The following is a 25,894-nucleotide window of genomic DNA, read 5'->3' on the forward strand; positions in this document are numbered from 1 at the left end:
TAAAAATATAAATGGAATATGACAAATTTAAATATAATTTGGAATACTTACCCCATTGTGTTTCACCTCAATCCCATCCATACCTTCATTGCATTGTCTTGAAAGTTGTAAGTGGTCAAAGCACAGACTATGATAGGCCAAATAGACACAAAATATATCTTTATTTTTTTTTCCTCTCACTTGGTAAATTTTCTTCCCTTCAGCAAAGTTGAAATATATCTTATGATCCTCCAAATCAAAAATACTCCCAGGAAAGTGTCTGAAGATGTTTTTTACTTTATAATTCCCAATTTAAAAAAAAAAATCTCTTTGGACCTTGTAATCTTTGGTAAAGATCTTAAATTTTCAGGGAACTTAGTATCTTAGTACAATAAGCTCATTCTTTTCTTATTCATTTGAGTCATCCATCATGTAGTACTTGTACTTGTACTTGTGAAAATACGGCCTGTGTTTGTGGTCATCCTTTTGTATGGCTTTTGGTTTGCATGTTACCAATCCCTTTAGACTGTCCATTTCTAGGACAACCTTATTTATAGATTAGGACATATATTTTTAAGATAAATTAAGAATCTTAAATGCATGCAGTTTCACTAACTTGTTAGTAACTGTGAATTTTCATCAAATATTCAGTCAATAGCTTAATCAATAGTCTCCATTGTTACTAAAGTGTAGTTTTATTTCTAGCTACTTTTAACTGTTTCAAAACTTCAGAATCCAACTGCTAAGAAATCTTCTGACAGCCTCCAGTGATTGATTTGTAATAAAGGAAATTCTCTCTTCTGTTCTTCAATGTCTTGTTTTATTGCATTTCTTATATTATTACATACTATGCCTAAGTTCAGTTGTGTGGGCTTTCCTTACCTTCTTTCTTAAAAGGAGAATTTTTGAAAACCACCTACTCTCAGGATATTATTCTCTTCAGTTCCAAACCTGATGGTCTGTGCAATGTAAGTGCTTTGGAAGTGTTTTTAAATTGAACTTTCTTAGTTACTCATAATAATTATCTGCTTGTTTTGGCACTATTCTGAATATAAAATACATTTACATTATTAACCTACTTTGATCATCCACATATTATGTATGGTGAACAGACAAACACGCCCACAATTTATAAATCCAGGGAAAAAAATGTGATAAATTTTAAATAACTTACCAAAACAGCTCTACAACATGGAGTAGAAGATCCTGTACTTTGCACAGCACCACATAGTGATGTAAGATTTGGGACTCTGACACACACAAGAATGCTCATCTTGAGTATTTAACACTTTTTACTGTATCCTAGACCCTTGAAGAATGCAAGAAGCACCCTGGCATTTTTTTCCCATCCTCTTCATATTTATACATGTTTTTGTGCATGCCTCTGTGTATGACCATATATCCATTTTTTTCAGCTTTTCCAGAAGTATATTAACAACTTTCACCAGTTCCTCAAAGGAATCTGACATAAAAAACCTATGTTGCAATGATCTGGACACAAAACAGCCCTGGTAAAATGGCACATCTGCTAGTAATTACTATACTTATCTCAGCTTTTCCAACAAGGCTAGCCAGCTTAACAATGGCTAAGTTTGTCAAGACAATAATGAAGAGATAAGATGTTGAGTTGGGAGCCAACAGAGAAGAGCTGAAAGAAAACCACACAGAACAGCTGATGGGCAGATGAGGGTGGACTACAGGCTGTTAGGTGGGCCCTATACCCTAAAAACCTGTCTTATTACAAAAGCCACAGTGAGAAGCATTGCTGACCCTAGGACTCTCTTAAACTAGCCAACCCTCCCTGGTTGGATTACTCCACATTTCTATCTTTGGGAGAATCCCTATACTCATTTTATTTATACCAAAAAAAAGTACCTTTCTCTGTGGGAAGGTTAACAGATTGTCCCAAAATTCTTTATCCCTCAAAAGTCCACATTAAAGAATGATAAAAACTCCACCTCCACGTATATCACACACTACCTCTCAGCTTCATTATTTAGTTCTGAGCCACCACATTGTCGTTTTCTCTGAACTTTCAATCAAGAGTAGTTATTCAGCTTTTCAAACTAAATCTCAGATATGTGTCAACTGTAAATTATATTGTAAAATAGCATTTTAGAAACATGCAAAAAGTAACAATTTTAATCTGTGATATACAGCAGTCTATTTAAAGCTGTCTCTTTTATATAGAAAAGCTGGCGTTCTCCAGAAGGGAAGTCATAGTCTACTTTTTCCTATTTTTCTTCCTTAAAGAGAGTAGGAGCAATATAGTCACACCACAAACAGAAATATATGTTGAAATGATGTTAGATTATTCTGTAATGTGGCCTCTTTCAGTGCAAAGAGGTAAGCATTCTGCCACTCACCTGCTAGAACACTCTACATTGGTATCAAATCTTTCTATCCCTTTCTGAAAGCAATTTTCCCAAAGAATACTGAAAATTCTGCACTCTAAAGGGAATGTTTTAAGACAGAGTGATGTAAGACATTAGCATCCTAGAAAGTAGTATTCCCTGAAGTTTCCCTACCTTTGCTAATCAGAAACAACCCAGATGTTGTAATACATTCAATTTTTGGTTTGTCCACTCAGCCTGTAGAAAAGCAAGTTGGCCATCCTTGCATTCAGGAACTGAATACAGACAATCTTTTGGAGGTGTCAGGTCCCTCAGGCTGTCCAAAGTCATCACAGGAAAAGAGGAAAATACAAATGGAAGGCAGAGAGGATGACAGAGAACAGGAAGAAGGTAAAATCCTCTCTCTGGAGAAAGGAGAAGTGGATCACCAGGAAGCCTCTCTGCTCCCACCTGGTGCCCTAGATGCCCCTCTGTGCTTTATGAGACAAACCTCACCTCACCAGCTCTTGTAATTTAACTGCAAGTACATTCCAGGGATGACATCACAGTGCCTGAGACCAGATGTTCTATTCTGTGCTATAACCATCCCTCACCAAGAAACCACAGGTCTGTAGTAAGTGGTCTGACATTAAAATGTCTACTGAATATTGAGTAGATAGCTCATTTTTTTCTAATTTATTTTCATTTGTTTTGCTAATTAATGTTAGTAAAAAAGACCTTCATTAAGATATACAACTTACTGATTTAGTTTACTCCACTGAGTATTGATTGAATACAATTTATATCCTAGGCTTTTTGCTTATCACTTTACATAAGTTATATTTTTAATTTACATAATTATTCCATGAGGTATGTATTAACAATGCCATTTCACATGAAAGAAAACTACAACTCAAGGAAGTCAAGCAGCCTGTCCAGTTTGCCAATTTAGTAAGTTCAATATGGTTATCTGTACTAAGGACACTTTTTTTTTTTTTTTTCTAATTTAGCCTCTATCCACATATTTTCCTGACACCAGCTCAAATCAAAAACCAGGTTGTTCTAGAAACTGGTGGTAAGAAGAGAAATTTTTAATGGCTGGCAATATTATCTCAGGTTGAAAAGTTTAGAATTCATAATAAGACAATGAGGGCAGGTCGAAATTCAGGTAGTCTTGGAATATACAAATGAAGATGTTCAGTAGGCCATTGGATTTTGTTTTTAAATATGAATTTCAAGTTAGCACTATAGAGCTAGATTTGGGGATCATTATTTGCGAGTAGTAGTTTAAATCATGGGATCAGGTGAGGTCATCCAAATAAAACAGGTGGAGAGTTTGGCACCAACAAAATGTAGAGTTACATCAACATTTAAATAATCCCTGAAGACTCTTAAGAAGCATATTCAAAGAATCATGAATAAATCACAAAAGGACAGGGATCTGGAACCCAAAGGATTAGACTTTTAGGAAGAAGTGAGTGAAATTCTGCACAAGAGGGCCTCATGAGCACTAGTGTCTAAAATTCATATACATGCAAATCCTGATCAAAATGATCAATTACTGAAAAATTAAAAATAGGAATCTTTTATATAAGGATGAAAAACCAGGACAAAATTCCTATTTTGTTCCTCAAACTCTTAGCATATTATGTAGACTGTAAATATTCACCTAGAGTAGGAATTATGACTTTTTCCCCCACCATACCTACTATAGTACTTATGAAAAACTGTTTAGATTATCAATTGTTTACCTGCTAACTTATGAATCCATAAAACAGGTTAATGAAATTTTAAAAATTTGTTTGACACAACATTGTAAAATGATCATACTCAATAAAAAAAAGAAAAAAAAATTTGAGTAACAGCATATAATTACTTTTTCTGAAAAATTACCTTTGTCATGGCAAATGAGATTCTTTCTGAGCTACACTAAGTCTACTGATTTAGGACAGCAGGTAGAAGTGAGGTCAGGCCTTGGGACACAACACATACTCCTCCAGGAGTCTCTTTCACTGGTGTGCCTCAACAGCACTTAGAATCAGCAGAAATAGGACATTGAATCCCACCAAACATCAGATGGGACTTTGAAAATGTCATGCTGTTCCCATAATAGAGTATGACATTTTTCATGATGTAGTGTGGAATGTAGCATCAATAAGGAAGATGCATTCAATCCTTGCAGGACATTTGCTATTTTGCTAAAAAAAAAAAAATCTAAATACTTCTGCAGACATATCCTGCCTGCCTCATAAGAATATTAAAGATGAATTGTAAAAACTGTCTTAGTGGGCTCTGGTTGTTTTTTTGCCTGACAGGAGTCCAGTTTTCCTTCTTTGAGTTACTGAACCCTGATTTTCCACTGAGAATCTATAAACTCTCCATTTTCAGTGTATAGAAGTAAGAGTCGTGAGTGCTTCTCCCGAGGCTGGGAGTATGACTGCTGCATGGTTGATGAGAAGGTGTTTCCCCAGGTTGTAATGATGGATCAGGAACGTATTAACAAATGAGATGCAAACTAAATACTTTGGACTATTGAGGAAGTTTTTTTTTTTTAATTTCCTAATAATTTCTCAAAGTATAGACTCAGAACTCCTGCCTAATCTTACTACAAATGGACAGAGCCTGATTGAAAATGGAGTCAACAAAAAAATAAGTAGATCCAACACACAGAAGAAACCCATTCTGATAGTAAATTTTCAACTCGAGAATTCAACCATTTCCAAACTATTATACCATCTTTTATTTTACTCATTTTATATTATTGCTTTTTTACATTTATGTAAATAATAAAGAAATCCCAGTAAACTTGCTAACATCTTAAGAATGAAAATATTACTAATAATTAAATCTATTTTAATCCCTTTCCTCTCTACCCCCACCTCACCCTAAAAGTAAGTGATATCTTGAATTTATCTTAAAATGTATATATATATATATTCCCCCTGGCTTTGAATTTTAAAGAACTTAGCATCTTATATGCAAACTTCTAGGAGTGGCTTTATTTTTTCATTCAACACTATCTTACTAAGTTTTTCATTGGTTATTGAATATAGTTGTAGATTCCTTTTCACTGCTATGTTATACTCCATTGTGTGATTATTTCAAAATGTGTTTATCTGTTATCCAACCAGTGGATATTTGACTACTATGAACAGTAAGTATGAACATTTTTAAACATGTCTTTAATGAGTGTAACTGATAGCTTGCAGGATGGGTTGCAGGTTGCATTACTAAACTTTGCAAAATAATATTATTTCAACAAGGGGCCCAGGAGATACAATAAATTATGTGCCAGAGAAGAGTACTGGAATATTTGTGAGTAGATCTAATAACCTTCACAGGAGTAGCAAAGAGTTAAGTGGAAGAATGTTCTATTTTTTTGTCATTTTAATTAAGACCATGGATAAAATTATAATATGCAAAGCAACCTGAGTTCATATTTTTTTAATGTCAGTTTAAAAATGTCAATTCTTAGGCACTTTAACGTTGTTATATTTGTATTACAAGATTCTGAACCCCAAAATAAACCAGTGTCCTGTGTAGGGAAGAGAGTTTCTTTGTGGTGGAAAGGCTTCCCCTTATTTATTAAATATTATTAAAATATGTGGTCTGTAAATTTAGATTTGAGGCATATGGTTTTGCTTCAATTAATGAGAAGCATATTTACAAAAACATTTCCAACTACTCCTACATACCTACATTGATTAAAGATGACTTGCAGAGTTTGGGGGAGGCATCGCAATGAAAGATCTTAGTGATATAAATTTATAATGACAGCATGATATTATAAATTTCTCTGACCCCTAGAATATGGTCTGAGCTCAGAAGCCTAGCCAAGTAGAATAAGATCTTCTGTTAGAAAAATGATGATGAGATGTATCATCTTTACTCTCCCATTTATTTGTAAAAGAGCTCTATTTATTAGATGAATTTCCAGGACCTTGGGTCCTAAGTGGACCTCATAACTTTTAATGGAAAACCCTGTCTACAAGTACTATAACCTATAAGAAATTTGTAATGTTGGTTGAAGAACTCAAAAAGATGTCCTATTTAAAGACAGGTTTATCTTTATTCTATTTCATAATTTAAAAATGCAATATGAAGTGATTGTCTGGAGATGGGTAATGGAACACTGAGGATTTTAAGAGCAGTGATACTATAATGATGGATGTACATCATTATACATTTGTCTAAACTCATGGAAGGTATAACATCAAGAAAGACCCCGAAGGGAAACTATGGACTTTGGGAAATTATTATGTGTACATATAAGTTTATGAACTGGAACAAATGTACCACGCTGGTGGGGGAAGTTGATAATGGATAAGGCTAAGCATGTATGGGGGGAGGGGGCGTATGGGATATGTCTACCTTCCTCTCAATTTTCCTGTGAACCTAAAACTGCTCTATAAAATAAAATCTTTAAGAAAAATTAATCCAATATGATTTATTTGCTGATGCATAGACTTCTGTATGCAAATGCCAAGTGTTTTTCTAGGGTGTAATTTCTTGGGGTCTTGAGCTACACTGAGGCAATGACTATGATATATTCTTTTAGTCAATATTACTTACAGATGCCTTGAAACTCCAGCCCCTGCCTTTGGCTAATAAAGCAGGCCAGGAAAAAGTGCATTCCCTGAGGCATGTGGCAGACTGGTCATTCTCTCCTTCTAACCTGGTCTCATGGTCTCCAAGGCTGATGCAACATTATAATTATTCAGAATGCTTGGTGCCAAACCACTTCCACACTAATGGGCTCTTTTGTTTATGAACTCTCCAGTGATAACTTATTTTAGCAACCAGTGGTTTCTTGGTAAGAAGCTTCAGAGATGAACACTACTATTGAGCTTCTGAAAATGGCTCCCACTAGCAAGTCCCAATTCCCCCAACATAATGAAAGATTCTCTCAAGAGATTACATCACCTTGAATGATATCTCTGTCTCCTGTGCCCTGACCAGTCAAGAACTGTGACTGAGGACTCTTTCCTTTTTCCCCATCTGTGAGTTCATGCCAACTCTCTGCTTTTACACAAAGCATCTTTGTAAGATCACTCTTCACCCTCTCCCTGTCACTCAGAGCATGGGCACAGTACCACCATCACATTCAAGACTGGGTGTCCCTTTGAACTCACCATCATTTATATATATAACACAGAAGGTTACCTTTTTAATGTGTAGACAATTGTTTCTCAAATTTGAATATCTTGCAGAAAACTTTTAAGTAGGGATGCTCTGAAGTTCAGCTTCAGCCTTGGTCTTCAGCCAACATTATTTATCAGCTTGAACTCCAGCATTTGAAAGGCTGAAATTGAAATGCCTACATCAGTGTCATTTGTGACATCTCTGCCTTTCAGGGATATGCCTGCATAGATTACTTCCACGTCCAATCTACATAATGGCATAATCACAGATTAGTCACAGCATTCAGATTTATTATTAACATATAAATATTTACTCTCAAATATTGGTGAACATTCTAGGTGTGACTTGGAGAGAACATGTTATTTGTTTTGTATTTTTTTCACTTTTGTTTTCTTTGGATGTGAAACATTAAACAAGTTGGCATTCTTATAATACCAATTATTATAATATTAACCTCATCTCCAAAACATGAACACAGACATGACAAACACAGCTACAACTGACAGTTCATCACTTGAGAGACAAGCACATAAAAGATCACAAAGCAAAAATGACTTTGCACAACTTTTTTCTTTCTTCATTTTTTCAAACCTAACACCTCATTGATAAAAAAAAAATGGAATCTTATTATTTTTCTTGCCACAAACTAAGTAATAAAATTATCTGATAAGTCTTCCACAGTTCTGTAAATTTGGTGTGTGTGTGTGCATGCACACACACCTGCAAAATCCCTTAAAGTATATGAAATTTCTCTTTAAAAACTTTTACTTGTTGTTCACTTTGATCATTTTTATAGAGTGATGACCATTGGAGGGATTTTGGGGAATTCCTTTAATGACACATTGAATAAAGTTACTAGAATAAGGGCAGGAAGGAGGAAAAGAAGAAAGAAATACGATGGTTCAGGTTAAAAATACAGTCTTTAGAGGAGAGGAAAATGAGCTTTTCATGGAACCACCAGGGGATGCTGGATGCTTTAGCTTCTAGTGCCCATAAATATTTACAAAATGATCCTCCTACATTTCAGCAGGAACTGACCTAGAGTTCCCAAATACTAGAATATGACTGAGGAACAATCGCCAATATTTCTAGTCTTGCTTTGTGTTATCAGAGAAGGCTGCTAGCACACCGGAGTCAGTAGAGAAGTCACTGTAATATCAGTGGTGCATGGTAAAGAGAACTCATTAGTGGTGTATGGTAAACATGTATAGTAAACATCACTTATCATGGGTGATCATCTGGAATCAGTTCTATGGGGATCCAGGCCTCTGGGAACATGGAATCAGAGCCTCCCCCAACATCCCATAATTAGATAGTAAGAATCCATAATGAAATGTGTTCTTAAATTGGAGTTGACTTTGATTAGATTTGGAATCTTCATTAGTTTGCTCTTGTTTATTTTGGTTTTGGCTTTGGCAAACTCTAACCTCAGGGCCCGCAGTTTCTTGGAATGGAAGCAAATGCCATTCAGGATACATTTGGGCACTTCTGCTCTCAACCCAGTTGTCAAAGCCTGGACAAAAACCATGCCCATAGTTTGTCTATTTATTTTTCAATATGAACAAACTGGCATGGTTAAAAAGTATCTTATTACTTATTTTACTGGGGGACTGGTTAACATGCAGGTGAACTTGTGGAGAGCTGAGATGGTCAGGATGTTGGGTATCTTCAGGATGTCAGGCAAGATTAGTGATCTGAGAGGAAATAATTCCAGGAACTCACACAGGACCTGGGCTAGTTTGGGCTTTGTACCCATAAGAATATAAAACTTCACAATTGAAAATACAGCAATAGAAACTATCCAAAATGAAAAACAAAGGAAAAGAAAACTGAAAAACAAGGACACAGAATACTAGTTAGCTATGAAAATTTTTCAAACTGCCTAGCATATGAGTAATTGAAATCCTCAAAAAAATAGAACAAGAAAAGCAACAGAAAAATATTTTAAAAAATAATAGCCACATTTTTCCAAATTTAATAAAAATTATGTAAGTCCACAGATCCAATAATCCAATAAACCTCGAGCACAAAAAATCTTGGAGAATGTTATAATAAAAAATGCATTATAATACATTGGTCAAAAGCAGTGATAAAGAGAAAATGTTAATAGCAACCAAAGAGGGGGAAAAAAAACTTTATGTACAGTTTATGCCCAGAGGAATAAAGATAAAACTTACAGCAGACTTCTCACCAGAAATAATATAAGTCAAAAGACAGCGGAAAAACATCTTTGAAGTATTCAAACAAAAACTTGTCCACCTAAAATTCAATACTTATCAAAAATAGTTTTCAAAACAAAGGTTAAGTAAGGACTTTCAGATACTCAGAAGCCAGGCAGTTCATAAAAACCCAACTGCAGTACAGGGAAGGTTAAAGACGTCCTCCAGTCAGAAGAGAACACCAGATGGGAATCCAGGTCTGCTGAAAGCAACGAAAGCCCCCAAAGCGGTAAGTGTGTAAACACAAGTGATGAGATTTCTGTCAGAAAAAAGTCAACATTAACTCAATTTTTCTTCCTGCAAAATGTAATTTTTGTCTCAAATAAGTTTCCATTTAATGCTATTCTATCCATGTTCCCAATATTGAAACCCCAAATTTAAATAGCCCCTCTATATAGCCACAATTACCCTCCTAAATCCCCTGAAAGTTAAATGTGCTGGTCCCTATAAAACAGCCCCAAATCAGGCTAAAGTTTGAGTGTATTGTAATTTTTAAAGCCTCATGGAATATGAGAAATGTATCCAACAATACCCTCATATTTAAAGAATGGGGCATTTCTACACTGAAATAATCCCACTTCGTCAGATATCTGTCACTCTATAACCGTTCTGCCCTGTGAGGTTTGAAATGTCATCAAAAGGCAGAAGCTAAATGAGCCAGCCCTGCACTCCTGGAATTGTAACATGCTCTAGGTGGAAAATGAAACTGTGAGAGAAAAGTGACTTTAACAATTTATCCCATGAAAACTAATTTGAGCCACATTTGCAACTATAGGTAACACAAAGTAGAAGAAACTTCCTATTATAAGAAGAGTTAACTATAAATATTTGGGATAAAATCAGGAATAGATGATGCTCTAGAGACTATTTCCAGGGCAGTTGGAGCAGCTTTCTGCCAGATTCAAGATGTTTTGAAATCTGTTTGGAGAACTTGCCAAATGCACCATTTACAGAATTCTTAACTGAAGCACAACACTGTTCAGATCTCTCAGAAGAAAACAGAAACAAAGACTCTTAAACTGGAGGGAAAAGGAAAAGCGTATTACTAAAGAGTTGACAATACTTTTTTTTTTTTTTTGAAGTGGGGAATTTGTCACATCTGTGGACCAATAAGCTAAGCTGATGCAATGATAAATATCAAGTCCTTTATCAGATAAATATCAATCCCCAGGAAGATCTTCTAAACCGGTAGGGAACATGCCAAACAAACCTATCCCTGCACAGATTAAGGGCAAACCCATATATGATAATTTCTGTAGCTCCAACACCCCTTTGGTTAACTTGGCCCTTAAGCTATCTTCCCACAAGTTGGCGCCCAAGTCAAATAGTAGGCTAAGCCCAGCTCCTTCAAACTTCACCTAGAAATTTTGTAGATTTGTCTTCAGAAAACGCTAATGGACTGTGTGAATTTTCAACCTACAATTGTGCTTCATCCTGTGGTCCCATTACTTTGGGACCACACTAACCAATCCCTCTTAAAATCGTGACCTAGATCTCAAGTGAGACTTTGATGCTATTAGACCATCACACTGCATTTCCACCATCCATTTACACTCTCATTGTTCTAAAGTGAATAAAGGGCTATTAGGACTGTTAGTGATACAGGACCATATCTGCTAGAGGAATATTTCCACGTTTTCCTCTCTCTTTAAAATCCCAATACTTTATTCTCTTTCCTCTATCCCAAACCAATGACATCACTTTCTACTTCAGAGATACCTTGAAACAATTAGTCTTTAAATATAGCCCTGTGTGAAAAGCTGATTTTTTTTTCCTGTGAACAGCTGTAGTCTGCATTTTAAACTTGTATTTAGCAGTTTGTACTGGTTCTCTCGAGCTCCATTCCACCTACCTTCACTTTGGAATGCATTGGGATGCTAAAAGCCATGCTGCCGGCATGCCCTAGAGCTTGGTCTCTGGATGAGAATTAGATTTCTCCCATTGTATGCGCACCTAAGGGATTTGTAAGGTGATAACTGCAGAGACCGTCTTCTTTCAGCTTTTGGCAACAGACCCATGAACGAGACCTGGAGAAAATTAGTAATATATGTATACCCAGTGTTTCACAGCTGCTAAGTTACAGTTAAAGTGTTTCAATTCATATCTTTTAACTTCATTTAGTTCAGTGGCCTGTAGACTAAAATAGAGCTTTTTATGTTGTTGTGTAAATTTCTGTAGGTATTTTGTTAATCCAACTTCAGTGGCATCTTCAGTATTACAAATAATTTGACCAGAGAGCTAGAAAATTATGACAAAATTGTTGTAGTACTTCATCATCCATAACTTTTGGCAATTGTGTTTCTCCATGAAAATGCTATATTCTTGGCTACTCTTCATCATCTGCTAGTCATCTCCTACCTGGGAGATGGAAATACAACCAAAGGCAAGTCAAGGGTCAGCAGTGGAGAGGTATTAAAAAACTACCATTTAACCCAGAGCATAAGCAAGTATGTAAATAATATCAAACTGAAAAATGGGAGTCTGATAGAAATGTATCAAGAGCTTAGTGCGGGAGGAGTTAAAATAATCATGAATGAGACACCAATGTAAAAAACTGGCAACAGCAAATCAGGAGGTAATAGGACTCTAGGATGTAACAGAAGTCAGTATGACTACCTCAAGTTAGAGAATCTTGATAGGTTAGGAATTCTTTCAAGGAACCAAGTCTCGCTTTCTACTTATGTCATGCAATTGCTCAAGGATACCAGTCAGTATCCAATAACTACTGTAGCTTTAGAAAGAAATTTTCCAAAGCTTGAAAAAGAACAATGCGTGTTAAGAAGCATATGGCTCTGTTGGACGAGACCATGTGTGGCCATTCTGTAATTAAAATACAGATCATGGTGCAGAAATAAATGATTAAGTGGTTAATTCTGTGATCTAGATTTCTGCTTGTGGAGAGGCATGTTGATCTGGTCTCAGTTATGGGTGATTTTCTTTCTCCTGGGAGCACCATATTAAAGTAGGAAGGTGGAAATTCACTGGATTAAGGATTAGCACCTCCATCAGTGGGGAATCAACCACAAGGGGGCCGATTAGAATGATGCCAGCCCGTGCCTTGTCACAGCTGCTGGAACAGTCACTCTGACATCTTACAGCCCAGGTTCATCACCCAATGGAAAACATTACATTTATAATGAAGCTTCTAAGAAGCTGAAAGAAAACTATTTCTATTTGATCTAAGAATACACTCAATTAGGATTCAAGAAGGGACTTGAAATGTTACATAAACAACAGGCCAGCCAAGAAACAAACACCATACAGAGGGTTGGAGTACTCAGATTTATTACTCCAGTGGGTTTAGAGGGGCTTCTGCTCTGAAGCTCTGAGCCCCTCCAAGATGTGCACATGAGGTTTTATAGGGTTAATTACAAGTATGGGGCTATTAGCCAATAAGGCTCAAACAACAAAAAGCAAGGAACCAGTACACTGAAGCTTATCAATTCAGAGCAGATTACGTTACTGACACTTGTTGAGCTTGGATTTATGAGTTAGCTTGTTAGCCCAGTAAACTGACTCTAAACTTCAGATTTACAAGTTAGCCAGGCAGAACTTGGATCAGTAAACCGACACTTATCACACTTAGATTTGTGACTTAGCTCATTAGCCCAGCTGGGCTTTTCCTTAACAAAATTATTATGGTAAGCACTGTACTTGGATGTCTTTTAGCAATTATCCTTAATTGGAGAGAGTGGAAATCCTTTGATAAATCAGAAAGGTTATTTCTTCATTAAGATTATAAATACTTAAGACTTCTGTTTTCAATCTCTCTTTGAAATCAATGAAAATCCTATCTCTACAAATTTGACCAGAAAGAAATAATTGGATAACCTTTACTTCATTTACATTCGATATATCATTATATAGGGCAGCTTGCCACCCTCATGAGAAAAACCAAGCTGGAATAGTTTTTCCTGGCTCTTGGACTCTCTAATGTTACTTTACATGAATGAATATTCAGTTTGGTAAGATCTTAGGTTAGACTTCAGATGACTTTGGAATCTTTATTTGCCACAATCTGTCATTTTTAACCAACTGTTAAAACTAAGCTCTAGGAATCACTTTGTTATTTGGTGAAGTATTTAATTATCAGATGACCTTTATCCCAATTTCACTTCCCTATCTTTCTATCTATCTATCTCAAGCTCTGCTTCTCTCTTTCCCTTTCTCCTTCTCTCCCTCTCTCCCTCCCTCCTCTGCCCTCATTTTATGTCTCCACTTTCTCCCTATGAGTTTACATCTGTTTCCCACTCTCTATTTGTTTTCTTCCTCTTCTTTTTCCTACATCCCAAGACTTTTCTCTCTTTTCTTTCTTACTATTGATCTCTAATCTCTGGTTAAGAAAATAAAACAAAACAGAAAAACTAAATTATTACTTTTTCTACAATGTATTATATTTAGTCAGTAATAATGTTAGCTTGATGGCTTTAAGGATGGGTTGAAATTTTACATTTCTCTATGTATCAAAACATAAGTACTAAATTTAGTTGTAAGTAGATCTACCTATAAGAATGATGGTAGTGACAGCGACAATGATGATGATGGTGGCAGTGGTGATGACAGCGATGATAATGTTGGTTTCATGACATTAACCAGGGAAGTAACTTAGGAGCACCCTGGCAAACACTAATAAGTTACTGTGGACCTTAAATTTTTTTTAAATTACAAAATTATTGCCATATTCATTCTGAAAAATTCTATTTGAGTTAGCTGCACTCTATTAACTAGTCCTTAGGTTTACAAAAGAAGAAAAGTACTGGGAAGATATTTGTGTGAAGGAGTTGTTTTGAAGCCTTTCAGTGATAAATCTAGTTATTGAGTTAGAATGCTCACAGAGTTCTATAGGATACAGGTCCATTAATTACACGTAAAATTGACAATCCAGATGCAAGCACTAGGATCATGCAGCTGCTCAAGTGGTCACTGGAGAAAGTATACATGTATTTATATATACAGTATTTGTGTGTATATATAGATAGTGTCTGTCTGTCTGTCTGTCTGTCTATCTATCTATCTATCTATCTATCTATCTATCTATCTATAAATCTCAAGCAGAAATGAGAAAGCCAAGCCACAGGGTTCAATTTCAGAGTTCCTGGAATCCAAATCCAAGTTACACCATTCACTAACTCTATGACCTCAAGGAAGTGACACTTTCTATGACTAGCTAGTTACCACAGTTGTTATTTTGAAATGGGTATACTGATGAATCAAAAAAAAAATTTCACTCTCTTTTATCTATGAAACTAATTTAAATGTTTGTTGAATAACTTTTCTGAATTATTTTTGACTATACAATGCATTCTTATAAGGTTATAAAGATAAAAGAAAAATACTATAAAATACAACTACAATTTAAAATAAGAAATACTCTACTTCAACTGAAAAAATAAGTAACTGTGAAATTTAAAAAAGTAATAATAAACAGCAAAAAATAAAGAGTGGATATAAAAAAGAAAGACAATAATTTATAGAAAGAACAAAGTGTCTGATATAATATTGGTGGGGAAAACATTTTGAGAGGAGAATTTACCAATACCTGTTCAGGGTAAAGTGTTCATAGTCTTTGATTCTGCAATTCCATTGTAAAAAAAAATTACCTTACAAAAACTTATACAGATAGATAGACACACTAACATGAAATGATTGTCACTACAGCATTGTTAAAATAGCAGAAATTGAAATAAAATAAATCTTCATGAACTGACATGGAGTGGTGTCCATGGTAACTTTTTTTTTGTTAAAATGTACAGTGTATATATGTACCTGTTGTAAAATTTTATTATTAAATTGCATACATAAATATACAAATTCAATATTTATAGATACAAATATACAGCTGAAAGAATAAATTACAGAGGCAAAATAATCACATAGCTTGAAAGTGGTCCAGAATCAAAACTAGAGCTTGTGTATGTGAGTCAAGGCCCTTACTCTCCGGCCTTCACTGCACAGTGTCTCTCAGCCCCACCGCTGGGCCTTTGCCCATGTTCTCTCTGCTGGGAATAGCCCTAGTCCTCCTTTCTCTTAGACAAGATCTAGCTTTAAAACACTGTTTATTTAATAGTTTCTTGATTTACTTATTTACTTTACAATGATTTCCTTTGTAATTATTTAAAATTTACCAGCTCTGCCCTTATTTAAGGAAATGGATTACCTCTGGAAAATTTTCAAAATATTTGTTGTCTACTCAAGTAATGAGGGCAAAGTGAAGGAAGCAGACTATCAAATAAAAGAAAAGCATTTGTCATAACTGCTCCTGTCTTTTCTTGAACAGCCTTTGAAAAAGTAACTCCTTGCTGACCAGTGTGAAAGGACTTATCAGGAGTGCAGCTGATGCTGAGATTCAACACTGGACTGAAGCTCCAGGCACTGTTTCATTCTTGGTTTTGGCTAAAGCAGAGATTATCCAAAAGCAGCCAGTAAATGGCATCATTATGCCCGGTTGACAGAGAAACAGCAACTAGACTGTGATAACAGACCTGTTTTCAAACCTGGAGAAGAGGGGGCACCAGTATTACCAGTGCCCTTCAGCTCCTTTCAGTTTCCTGCTAGTCGATAAGATGTCTTGGGTTGTATTGATCCCACTGCTTCCTTACTAATTTATGAAGGACTCTGAGAAATATGAAAGGAGTGGCAATCCTTAAACATGCCTCTATGGAAATAAGAGAAACATGAAATCAACATGAAGCAGTCATACACAGAAAAAAAGTTTCATGAGTAAGTGGAACAAATATACAGGCTGGTGAGGGTGCAGGCACTGGGGGGAAAGGCATCATCTGGGAAGCCCAGCGATGGATTGGTTGGTAGAAAGGAGTGGACAGAGGCAGTAAGGAAGACTAGAACTTACAGACATAAGGATATCGTCAGGAAAAACATATGTAGGCTGCTTTCCAGAGTTTTCTCATATGCATTCCCTTCTTTGACCTTCTCAGCAGCTCTGTGAGGCAGGAGGTAGGTTCTAGGGAGCCTGAAAGCACAGTAGTTAGTGCTGTATGCTTTGGAATTAATCACATGCCTGCCAAGAAACTTTGGGGGTGCCATACATCTTCTCTAAGGCTCAGTAGCTGCTTCAGAAAATCCACACAACAATAATACTTATATCATTTGGCTGTTTGAGGTAATTAAATGAGGAAGAAAAAAAAAAAACCTGTGTAGATTCTTCTCAAACAATAAGCAATGCATACATGTTATCTATGGTTTCTCTTTGACTAATTGCACTGCTGAAGGAATTGAGGACTGGGGAGGCTGAGATTATGTACTAAGCCTGCCAGTGGCCTGGCTGTGATTTAGGGGTATGTTTGTTCTATCTGTATCCAGTGATGTTCCCTGGACACAGAAAGGCAGATGTGAAAAGAAGTGATGAGACTGGCAGGAAGTGAGTGGGATGACAGTGAAATAAATAAAGTAAGGAAAACAGAAATAAAGTTGAATAATTAAGGGATGGGGTTCTGGAGAGAAATGTTGAATGTCAGGTAGGAATCACTGTAAGTTCCAAGCAGATGGGGCATGAGTTAATACTTAGAGCCCTGGCTTCCTTTTTTTTTTTTTTTTTTAGCATGAAATGAATCACCTCTTTAAGGAAATCTTACCCAGAGGCATAAATAATGAATGTAATTAAGAGTTGAATGTTTGTGTATGAAGAGAACAGAGTTCCTTCTGTTGCTACTCAGCTAGGGAACCATCCTTACATGCAAGTGAGGAAACTAATAGACTAGGTTAGTGACATGATTTGGGATAAGACCCACTTCTCCCTTCCTGACTCCTGAGCCAGTGTTCCTTATGATGCACAAAGGCTTTTCTAAGAATAATCTCAGTTCTCGAGCTGGGACGGAGAGGAGAAGGTTAAGTAACATGAATAAAATTTTACTCCCATAGTCTACTGTGGACACTCTGCATTTTGTGTACGGGGTGGAGGTGGTGGTGGGGTTGTTGAATAGCATGGCTGACCTCTCATCACTCAGAGTGATACAGTCCAAAGATCAATGTAAAGCTACGCTATTTGCAAAATTCCTGAGATGAGGCAGCCCACCTCTGCTTAGAAATCTCACAAATAGAAAGTATGTTTTCATTGTAACTTTCTTCTAGGTTGCCATAGTAACTATCCTGAAACCCCACATAATCTTTTCTCTCTTCCAGGGGCAGAAAATAGCAGTTAAGCATTTGAGCTTTGTGATCAAAATGCCAGCTCTGTAGCACACTAGTTGTATAATCTTATGAAAGAGATTTAACTTGCCAAGACCTCGATTGTTCTTTAAAATCGGTGTAGTACCAGTGCCCACTTCATATGGTACCATGAAGTTTAAATGAGGTAATACCTGCATCATACTTGACACTGCTTGGCAGCACAGTTAGTGAGTCTAATTATTGAATTGTTGTCACTACTGTGTTCCAGAGTCCTTTGCTCCATGTAGAGAACAGAGAAACTGAAAGGAATGACCTGGATTGATTCAGGTTTGAGTCAATTACATTGTGACCTGGGTCTTTGCTGAATCATCATACTTTGTAATTTTCATCAATGGACACTTTATTAGTCAGAAATGATATTATCATTGGTTTTCAATGTATTTTGATCATTTCATGTTTAGGAGCATAGCACAAAATTATGAAAAATTGTCACATTGCTTGGAAAAGAACCCAGAAGAATAATCCACTTCATGTTTATTGAAGATAAAACAGGATAATACATTGTAACATACTTAGCATGGAGATTGGTAAATGATAAACTCACAGTGTAATTACTAGAGAAGCAATACTGATGTTTGAAGGCACTGATTCTAGAGTCAGAAAATGTGGCTCACTTTCCAGCCTCGCTACCCACTAGCTATGCAGCCCTCATCAAGTTTCCTGAACTCTCTGAGAAGCAGTTGCCTCATCTGTAAAAGAGTCAGTCTTAGGGTTATTCTAGTGCCTGGAGCAAAGTAGGTGCTTTAAAATGTTGGCTATAAATGATAACAATAAAAGGAGGAAAAATGTATTTCACATGGAAGCACCATTTAAAGAGAGAGAAGAAAAGGCCTGGGGAGATCCTAGCCTTAGTGAACTAGCTCTCTTTTAAGCTCTTTATTTAGCATGTTATTAAAGGACAAATGCTTAGATGGTGAATAAATGAAGAAGAAGAAAAAGAAGAAGAAGGAGGAGGAGGAGGAGGAGGAGGAGGGGGAGGAGGAAGAGAAGGAGAAGGAAAAGAAGAAGAAGAAGAAGAAGAAGAAGAAGAAGAAGAAGAAGAAGAAGAAGAAGAAGAAGAAGAAGAAGAAGAAGAAGAAGAAGAAGAAGAAGAAGAAGAAGAAGAAGAAGAAGAAGAAGAAGAAGAAGAAGAAGAAGAAGAAGAAGAAGAAGAAGAAGAAGAAGAAAACATAAATTCCCCGAGATCCTGGAAATACATGAAGCCAAATAATCACTAATTATAAATGGTATGCTTCTTTTTCAGGTTTATAACTCTCAACTGGGGCTTATATCATCATCTGATACATGGAAAATCAAAACAATGTGACTGAATTCATCCTTTTGGGCATTACAAAGAATCCAGAGCTGAGGAAAATACTCTCTGCTGTGTTTCTAATCATGTATGTGTTCACCATCTTGGGAAACCTCCTCATTGTGGTAACCATGGTCACAGATCAGAGTCTGAGGTCCCCTATGTATTTTTTTCTTACCTCCTTGTCCCTCATGGATGCCACCTTCTCTTCTGTCATTGCCCACAAGATGATTGTGGACTCCCTCTCTGAGAGCACTGTCATCTCCCTCAAAGGCTGCATGACCCAGCTCTTTGCAGAGCACTTCTTTGGTGGAGTGGGATCATCCTTCTCATTGTCATGGCCTATGAACTCTACGTGGCCATCTGTAAGCTGCTGCACTACATGACCATCATGAAGTCTGGTTTGCTGCCTCTTGCTGGAAGGGGCCTGGCTGGAGGGATTTTTCCATGCAGTTATACAGCTTCTCTTCATCTTTCAAGTATCCTTCTGTGGCCCCAATGTCATAAACCACTTTATGTGTGATTTGTTTCCATTGTTGAAACTGGCCTGGATGGATGCCCACATCCTGAGCCTTTTGGTCATCCTCAAAAGTGGGGTGATGTGTGTGGCCATCTTCCTTATCCTCATCACTTCCTATGTGGTCATCCTCTGCTCCCTGAAGTCCTGCAGCTCTGAAGGGTGATGCAAAGCTCTTTCCACCTGTGGTTCCCACCTCATGGTGGTCGTCATGTCCTTTGTGCCATGCATTTTCTTGTATGTGAGGCCTGTGGCCACCTACCCCACAGACAAGGCAATGGTTGTATTCAATTCCATCATCACACCCACGTTAAATCCCTTGATCTACACCCTGAAGAATGCAGAGGTGAAAAATGCCATGAGAAAACTGTGGATGAAACAAGGAAATCCTTCGGTTGGCAAGTGATCACATGCTGAGCAAATCACGTATTTCCTGTAAGAAGAAGTCATTCTTTTTGAAAGATGTAAAAAGTAAAACTATTCTCCACCAACAGCCAGAGGGATCTCTTAAAAATATAAATGTGATTTATGATTTAGGGTGTTTAAAATGGAAGGATTATGGTACTCTACTGCTTCACATCCTTCCTTGGCCTCCCATTGCCCTTAGAACCTCCTGACTTGTCCTAGAATCTCCTAGTTAATCTCTCTGCTACCTGTAATTCTCCAACCACATCTTGAGTGCTTCCCCCACCCCTCACCATGTACCAGAAATGTTGGGTTTTTTTCCGTCTGCCCTTAGAGCTGATAAAGCCTTTTCTCACCTCAGGGCTGTTGCTTCTCTCTCTGAAAACAAGTCATCACCTACTCAAGTGGTTGTTTGTCTCTAGCTTCTGGTCCCAGGTTAAGAGATTGACATTCCCTCAGAGAGCATCCCGCCATGAGTCAAGTCAATGATTCTTCTACTCTTACCATTACTCTCTATGTCTACATCTTCTTTGTCTCATTAGTAACAATGACCAAAAGTTATTTGTGTATAATTATCATTGGATTTTTTTAATTTCTATCTCTGTCTAGATTGGACAACTACAAAAGAGGAAATTTTATTTATGCATGGCATTTGTTTTAGTTTTCAATAAATACCTGTTGAATGATTATAGAATACAAGAAGCCAAATAACCAAATTCAAATAGCCAAATTCAAGTGGTTATGTGGGAAAAAAGAAGGCAATCAATAAAATGAAAAATAAACAAAGGAAAACCAAAAGGCAGAAACTGGCCATAAGTACAGAGTTTGTGGAAATGGAAGGCTGTGTTTATTTCATGGAACATACTTCATATTGGATAGTCAGAGAAGGATTCTATTAGCAGGTAATGTTTCAGCTGACTTTGAACTCTGTTGAGGTTCTCTTAGGAAATGTTATGAAATATATTAATTAATAAGCTTAATACTGATGAGCACCAATAATTGACAAAACATGGTCAAAATGAAACAGCCATATGAGGATCAGTGGGATGAAGACTCTAGAGAGAAAAGACTCTAATGCAAGAAATACCATGGCATTTCCAAGGAACTATGAAATACCAGAATGGATGGGACACAATGATCCAGGCATGATGTGGCAAGGAGCAAGATCAGAAATGTACACAGGGCTTAGATCCTGTAATGCTGATATTTGTAGTCCTCCTTGAGCCCCCAGAGAGCATGAATGTTGTTGTCTCTTAAAAATGACCCAAAGACAAAAATGTTTTAGGAACACAGGATAACTCTAACTTTTGTGCTATAGAGGAGATGGGAAACATGGTGTGAAAAGCTTTTGTAGTTCGCTTCTAGTTGCCCTTTAATTTTCAATTATAGAAGAAACTTCACAATACACTTAAAAATACTTCAAAGTAAAGATTCATTTTAGTCCTAAATTTCTTTATTTCTTTTCCACCATAAAGACTAAATTCATGTTAGTGTAATGACTTGAGTCTTTAGAAAACCCTTAGGATGACCTTTATTATAATTACATAATGAAAATATGAGGAAGAACCTTGGAGTGAGGTCCTTGACTTTATATTTGTTTAATATGTGAAGTAATAAGTTCAGAAAGTTTAATGAATGAAATTGATGCCAGCAGAGTACTATATTTTAATTGTATTGTATACAATTTTCTTATATATAGACCTAAATATACCACAGACAATTGTGTTTCACTTGAAAGACAGTAAGACTGAGTTTTTAAGACCTAGATTGCAAGTTTGTAGCTGAAACTTTTGAAAAGAAGGTGCATTTCATTGTAATAGTCCCTGACACACTATATGGGGTAAGCGTGTGTAAGTAAATTAGTAAAGGCAAGTAAGTTACTGAAACCTCTCTGGCTTCAATGTGCTTCAGTGTAAAATGTTCATATTAATAATGCAACAACAGGCTTAATATGTGGATGAAACAACTGAGGTGGATATGCCTGATAGATACTAAGTTGTTCATTTAGCGTAAAAATGTGTATCAGACCTACAGATCAATAGCTTTGGAACCTAACTATATTCATTTTTTGTTGAATTTGGATGAAAAAAAGTTTACCCTTCTTGTTTCAAATGGCTCCACAAGTATTTACACTGAAAAAAAAAATCTTTAAATTCATGACAAATTGTGAGCCATAGGGATAGTTAGGAAAGAATATGGAAACAAATACATTTATGGATATGTATGACTGAAACATTATACTGAACACCAGAAACTGAACCACTGTAAACTAACTATACTTCAATATAAAAAGAGTAACTTCAAAATTTCTGGCTACTTTTGTGCCAAGAAAAGAATTAGAGATGGATTTTGAATTATTCTTTCCTCCATTTGGGTATGTTTCTCTTTTTGGTTTTGTAAATTCATTAAGAAGGGATAAAAAAATCAGATGTGATTCTTTCAAGCAACTGTCCCTTCCCTGTGTGTCTGTATAAGAATTTTTATCCCTTATTGGTTTTGCCAAAGGCTAAGCAAAAACAAGAGTTCTTAGATGAAGGTCCTATGGAAAAGCTAATTTCATCCAAGTAACATATACTAAGAATTTGGTAACATAACAGGAAGATTCTGGAGAAAAAAGCATATGCTACAATCATTACTAAGGGTTGATGATTGTTCTCTCCATGGGCTATTAAGAAGCTACGACCATGAATATTGAAGTCTTGGTAAAGTACAAGTTATCAGAATAAATGCCTACCCATTACTAAATAGTCAAGAAATGCTAGTTCCTAGGCCTTTTTTCTCAGTGATCTGCAAACTTCCTTAATTTTTCTTTTTCACAATTTTCAACAGGTATAATCCTCCCTATGTAAATCATTATTTCTTTGGCATCATGAACAGCCTAAGTTACTCTCTACTTCAACAAACTCCTCATGGCATTTTTCACTTCTGAGTTTCTCACTGTGTAAATGATGGGATTTAACATGGGAGTAAGGACTGAATAGAACACACTCACCAACTTGTCTACCAGGTATGTGTCCACAGGACATTTGTAGGTGAAAATACAAGGGACAAAATAGAGCACCACTGCTGCAAAGTGGGAACCTCATGTAGAGAGTGCCTTGTGCCATCCTGCAGAGCCATGGGATTTCAGGGAGCTCAGGTGACTATGTAGGAGATGCGTAGCATGAAAAAAATCAGTAAGCACATGCCCCCACTGTTGGCTGCCACCGCCACTCCAAGCCTGTAGGGGTCGCTGCAGGCAAGTTTCAACAGTGAGAAGAACTCACACATGAAGTGGTCAATGACATTGGGACCACAGAAGGTCAAGTCATCTGCAGAAAGAATCTGCAGAGTAGCATGCACAATCTCCCCAGTCCAGGCCATCACCACCAGGAGCTGGCAGATCCTCTGTCACATGATGGTCGTGTAGTGCAGAAGCATGCCAATGGCCACATAGTGATCATAGGCCATGACAACCAGTATGATGACTTCTGAGCCTCCCAGGAAGTGTTCCAAAAAGAGCTGGGTCAGGCAGCCACCCCAGGAGATGATTTTCCTCTGGTGCAGCAGGTCAATGAGCATTTTGGGGGTTGTGACAGAAGTGAGGGAGGCATCTAAGACAAACAATTGAAAAATTAATACAAGGGAGTTGAAAGTGTGGGGCTGAGGGAGATGGTAATGACAATGAGCAGACTGGCCAGCAGGGTAAATAGGAAAGTAAACAGAAAGATGGTGAAGACTATTTTCTGCAAGTGTGGGTCTTGTCTGAGTCCCAAGAGAACAAATTCTGTCACATTGTTGGGAGGCGTAAGGAGATCCATTCAGCAAGTAACACCTTCGTGGAACCTGACTTACCTAGAAAAGAAATAAGGAAAGATATTCATTAATCATGAAAAGATCATGGTCTGAATACCTTGGTGCAAAAACAGAGCAGTCACTGTACCTGTGGAGCGTGGCCCTGACACTCCTGCCTTGGTGCTTGTTTCAGTTCTCTCTTACATCCTCCATGATGTTTCCTTCTCTTCAGACACCTCATACCTGTCACCTGTAAAACCTCTATAGGGCAACAATTGATGGGAAATTTACTGAGAAAAACCTGGGCTGTCCTCGTGAGATCTGGATTCTCTTTCTGGTTCCAACTCCATGCTACTCTGGTATGTCAGCTCTGTGTCCCATGATCCCGAGCCCTCCTCTGCGTCTGTGAGGTTACAAACTGTAAATCTCAGATGGGTCTGTAAGCTGAGAGGTGCTGAACACAGGTAAGATGTATTCCATCTTTCATGAGAATTTACATTTGAACCCTCAGCTCTAACTGGAAAGAAAGACAGTGGCAGTGAATATCTACCATAAGCAGGCCATTTAGGGAAGTGTATATGTTGTTGTTGACATACCCTCCCTGGGTACCTCCCATAATACATATACTATTCATGTGAGTCTTGTCACTCAGCCGACCGCAGTGCCTGGCCCACTGCCTGCAGTTCCTGAAACCTATTAGGTGATTAGTAAGTGCTTAGAGAATCGCCATTCTCCATGGGTAAGAATGCGACTGCTTCCCAGACCACAGACCTACCAGGAATTAAAGTGTGTTTGTCCCCTGCTCTGTTTATCATTGTTTATCTTCTCTATGAGAAACATAAATAAAAATCTGAAAAGAAGCTGTATTCCAGTTTAATAGTTTCTAACACATTTATAGGGTAAATATGAAAATATGAATCATCTCTAGTTAAGAGTAAGTTACTGGATCATTTTACTCTCAAGATAATTATAGTGTTTTTTAACTGATAATTCTTATTCTTCAAAATTCTGTTCCACACACAATTTAATATTGGCATATTCAGTGAATTTACAGCCTTTGTAGACTTGGAAAAAAAAAACAAACTCTTGCATAGGTGTTCAGTACACAGGATCTGTCACACAAAGGGAATCCCAATTTTCAAAATTCTAAAAATAATAAAAAATGAAATAGTCTGCTAGATACAACAGAGAGATAGACAATATACATATATGTGTAAAAACACGCACAACACAGACATGTAAAATCTCTTACTTACTGTAAATACCTACTACAAGTTCACTCATTCAACACATATTTCCTAGACATATATTAATGTATGTTTGTTCACACAATCATGAAAAGTATTCCTCTTAAATGCCAATGATGCCTGAAATTTCACTACCAAAGAGCAGCAACTCATCCCTCCATGATGTGAGTGACCTTCCCACCCCTTTATGTTTCTGCGACAGGCATTCACATTCCTCCGTCTCCCACCTTCCCGCAGCATCCATCATCCATCATTCCTGGTTACAGGACACGGCATTACTAATACAATGAGGAAATTTGGGGACAAAGTTTTCCCAAAGAAGAGGGAAAACATAAACATAATAAAATGTATTTGACCAAAAATATCTTTTCCTTTGAATGATACATTTTGAAAGCTTTATTTTTTTAATTATCCAAAATGAAAACCTTACACATATCTGGAAACAAAGTGCAGCAGCTGCAGTACATGCCCTTGTTGTGATGTGGGATCCCTCAGCAGAGAGGAAACAAGAGGAGTGTGCATAGAGTAAGAATTAGACATAATTAATAAAAGTGATTTAGGAATACCTAGGAAGAAATGAAAATTATTTTTTCCTTTTTCCTTTGGCTCCACAGAACTCTTTCTAGGAATAAGCCCTAAAGGAAAATATTTTTAGAAGAGAAATGTCATTATTTATAGACATGATCAACACTATTTTTAAGAGCTGTGAAAAATTTAGAAACTACATGGAATATTCAATATTGGCGGGTTGGATGATTAAAATATAGTGCATCTCCTTGATTCATTTGTACTTTTTAACA

At 36.8% G+C, this 25,894-nt stretch overlaps 2 pseudogenes; one reads left to right on the forward strand and one right to left on the reverse strand.

Annotated features, from left to right (window-relative positions):
- Positions 1-19,144: 19,144 nt before the first annotated feature.
- LOC141574816 (olfactory receptor 4C6-like) lies at positions 19,145-20,074 on the forward strand (annotated as a pseudogene).
- Positions 20,075-22,963: 2,889 nt separating this feature from the next.
- On the reverse strand, positions 22,964-23,873 carry LOC141574852 (olfactory receptor 4C3D-like; annotated as a pseudogene).
- Positions 23,874-25,894: the final 2,021 nt, after the last annotated feature.

This window comes from Camelus bactrianus, chromosome 23 (assembly GCF_048773025.1).
Source record: "Camelus bactrianus isolate YW-2024 breed Bactrian camel chromosome 23, ASM4877302v1, whole genome shotgun sequence".
NCBI classification, from domain to species: domain Eukaryota; kingdom Metazoa; phylum Chordata; class Mammalia; order Artiodactyla; family Camelidae; genus Camelus; species Camelus bactrianus.